Raw genomic sequence first — 4,064 nt, forward strand, 5'->3', positions numbered from 1 at the left:
ATGTGATGGGATTGTGTTTGCAGCAGAGCAGGGACAGCGAGGGCAGGCGCAGATATGGATCCACCTCCCACCTCCTGCGCCTCGCTGGAGCTCAGCAGCATCCTCAGATCTCCCTTTTCCATCTCTTCTGAGCATGGGCTGTTCAGGGGAGATTCCAATTAAACCCAAACTCTGCCTGTGCTTCCAGAAAATCCCGGAGCCTGCAGAGAGGGAAGGACAGCAGGAGGACAAACTGCTCCCGTTCTGGATGGTGGCCCTGGAGATCACCTTGGTGTGTTCTCCCCATCAGGATGGAGCTGCTTTTAACTCAGACCTGGGAAGGAGGTGCTGGGAGGAAGTGGCTGCGCCATGGAAAGGGAATTTTGGCTCAGAGCTTCTCCCCAAGGATTTTTTGCCCTGAAACCTCCAAAAGCAGCTCAAGTCCTCTGCAAACCCCAAGTCCAGTTTGCTTTTAGGATGAGCCTAAATCACCAAATGAGAGAATTTTAAATATGGGGGCAAAAGCTGAACTTTGCCCCGTGATGTTCAGAGCCCTCCACAGCTCCCATTGATTCTTGGGGAATATTAATATTAAATATTAATAATTAACCAAGTCCCTCTGCCTTATCTCTCCTCATTCCCTGCAGTGCCACGTCCCTGTCTGGCAGATCTGAAAGGAGCTGGGAGTGACAGAAAATGGGGACATTTGGGGACAGTGTTGGAATAGATAAAAACATCCCACTCCTTCCTTTCTCCAGCTCCTGATTTATTCTGTTCTCCCATTTATTCTGTTCCCACATTTATTCTGTTTTCACATCTCCTTGCAGCTGTTTTGCCATGACAAAGTTGCATCTTCCCCAAAACACAGAAACACGAGGCCCCTTTGAATCAGGACTCAACAGCCCTTTGAAGGATTAAAAATGAAGGAGAAATCAAGGAAAAAATCTGAGGGTTTTTTCCCCTCACAAGTGCTCCCTGCACATTAAATCTCGGATGGAGGCCAAGGTGGAGAGGGAATATTTGGATATTGGGGAAAGTGGTGCCAAAGGAGATGTGGCTGCTGTGGGGGTGGCCAGGGAAAAGCTGAAGAAATCATTTGAAAGAGTAAAGCCAGACTTAAACTAAATCCCCACAGGGTAAATCAGGCAGATCAGGAATCTGCTGAGCCTGAGGGAAATGAGGAATTCTGAGCCTGTTCTCCCTCTTTCCAGGCTCCAGAAAAAAGCATGGAGCACGCCCTGCTTCCAAAAAGTCCATCCCTGGAAGTGTCCCTGGCTTCAATTTTGGGTGCTGCTGCAGCTGAGACACATTTGGGTGGGAGTGGTGCCTCCCTTCCCAAACTGCCTGGGAGCTTTGGGAATGCAGAGCCCTGACCCCAATCCTTGGATATGTCCCCCCCTCCCATTCAATCCCTCTCTTTTTGTTTTTTGAGGGATTGGGGAAAAAAAGACCTGGAAAATGACATGTTTTTAGATCCATGAGGAATTTAGACTTGCAGAGCTTTGGGAATGTATCAGGACAATTTATGGAGCAGCAGCAGATATAAACTCCATCCTGGGATTCCCTCTCACCAGAGGGGAATTCTGCCTTGGGCCTTTCCTTGTCTGGGAATTGTGACTTATTGGGAGCCCTGTTAGGAGGAGCAGCAATTAAATCCCGTTTTTCCCAAGAACTTCCCTTCCCTGCTGTATTCCCAGGGCTCTGGCACAGCCCTGAGGCCCAGCAGCTCCGAGCTGCCAATGGGTTTATCCCACAGCACCCTCTGGAAAGCTCCTTTCCTGGATTATCCTCTGGCTCAGCACAAAGGAACTGGGACATAACGAGGTTGAGTGATTGGCACAAGACCATCAAACAGGGAGCTAATTATTCCTGGGGTTTTCCAGAGGGGAGCACCTGCAGGAGAGTGATGGAGGGATGGAATCCAGGGGGATGCCGTTCCCGGGGGATGCAATTCCAAGGATTTGGCATTTGGTGATGGATAAATCCATGGCCATGACAACCCAGGTGACCCTGCTCCACCTTCCATCCCATCCATCCACAAAGATCTCTGCACATCCTGGGAAATCCTGGGATGGGCAGAGCAGCACAAGCAGGGAGTATGGACAGCTTTGGATCCAGGGATGAGGCAAAACCCGCGGGAAAAGGCTCTGCTTTTCCAGCCTGGAATTCCAGAGCACCTGGACCCCTGGGAGAGCAGGGGGCTGAACCCAGGAGTGCCCAACCCAAGCACCAAATTCCTCCCTTGGTGGAGCCTCTCTCTGCTCCAGGTTCAATCCAATATTCTTTGGGAAGCAGAATTGCCGGTGTCGTCACAGCCTGCCCTGATTTAATCACGTTAAAAGCCACGGAGATGGAATTATTTGGGATTAGGGATGAATAAGGCTTTTAAAGCCTGACTCCAACCCCCCCGATCTGCTTACAATAAAAAAAAAAAAGCCTTCCAATCAGGAAAAGTCCAATTGCTGCTCCCAAATGCACTTTAGAGCGATCCAACTTCCAAATGCAGAACTGTTTGGAACACGGGAAAGCTGGAGGAGGAGAGGACTCTTCCCAACCCAGAGCATTCCTAACCCTAGGACACAGAGCAGGTAATTCAGGTCAAGGCTTAAGACATTAAACCATTGCTCCAAAGCTTGGGATTTAATGAGCTTTGGGACTTAGTGAGCAGGGGATAAGCAGCAGAAGTTTAAATACTTCCAGGGACATTCCTCTTCCATGGAAAACTACACCGTGGGAAGTCTGGTAAAATGGAATCCTTCATCCCTTGGGGATGTTCCCTGGGAAGGGAGAACTTGAGGATGGTGAGGGGTTTGGGAAGGTGATGTCCACACCTGCAGCACCAAAATTACCTCCCCTCAGCTCTCATCTTTGCCTGGAATTCTAATTAATGAGGAATTTATCCTGAGGAGAGCTGCCAGGTGGGCTTTTCCTGGTCATCCAAATGACTGGAATACTCAGAGCAGCCCCTTCCCTGAATCCAGGGAGAGACAGAAAAGAAAAGAAAAGGAAGGGAGGAAAAAACCCGTCCTCGCGTGTGGGCTGTTCATTCAGATCCCGGAAAAATATCAGGGGGTTAAAGGAAAAATGTCATCGCTCCAAAGGGGCTCCTGGGGAGGAGCGTGGGAGGGAAATGCTGCTCCTTCCATCTGCTCTGAGCACGGAGCTGGAGCCGGCTCCTGCTGCAGATCCCAGCCCTGCCTGGGGCTCCGAGCTGCTCCGGGAGTTTCTCTGGGAGCTGCCACTCCAAGGGATGATTCCTGCCACGAGCACGAGTGCAGGGAGGCTGAGGAGGCTCCTCCAGCACCCTCCTGGAACCTGGGAAGAGCTGTCCCTGCTGAGGGTGAGGCGAGGGATGTCCATGCAGAGAATTCCCACCAAAAATGGTGGTTTGGGTTGGGAAGGAATTAAAGCCTGTCCAGTTCCAACCCCAACAGCTTCCACCATCCCAGGCTGCTCCAAGCCTCATCCAAGCTGGCCTTGGCACTGCCAGGGATCCAGGGGCAGCCACAGCTGCTCTGGGAATCTGTGCCAGGGCCTGCCCACCCTTCCAGCCAGGAATTCCTTCCCAATATCCCATCCAAATCTTCTCTCTGAGTTTAAAACCATCACCTCTTGTCCTACAAGGAATCCAACTCCTGCCTCTCACAGGGAATTTTACACTTTGGATCCGACATTTCCCCATCCACACCTTGTGTGGACATCCAAATCCATCCCCTCATCCCAGGGGAAACCAAAGGGTGCAAAAACTCCAAAACCTGCAGCTCATCCTTCAGAGATATCCTCCAAAAGCTCCCCAGAGTTTACTGTTCCAAGATCCCACCTTTCCAAAGGTGGTTTCACACCAAAGGAAGGAGGAACCCATTGGAGGGCCCCAGGTGTCACTGTCCCCATCCCGGGAATGCTGCTCTCCATGGGATCCTGGAGTCACCCCCCCTTCTGCTGCCTGCTGGAGCTGCTCCAACCAACGCCAGCCTCTCCCAGGCTCCCCCCACGGCTGGCACAGGCTCAGCCATTCCAGTGACATTTACTCCCACCAGGATTTGGAGATCAGCTCGACATTTGAGATGATTCCTCCCAAAAACATT

The sequence above is a fragment of the Geospiza fortis genome, unplaced genomic scaffold (genome assembly GCF_000277835.1).
Source record: "Geospiza fortis unplaced genomic scaffold, GeoFor_1.0 scaffold213, whole genome shotgun sequence".
Taxonomy (NCBI): domain Eukaryota; kingdom Metazoa; phylum Chordata; class Aves; order Passeriformes; family Thraupidae; genus Geospiza; species Geospiza fortis.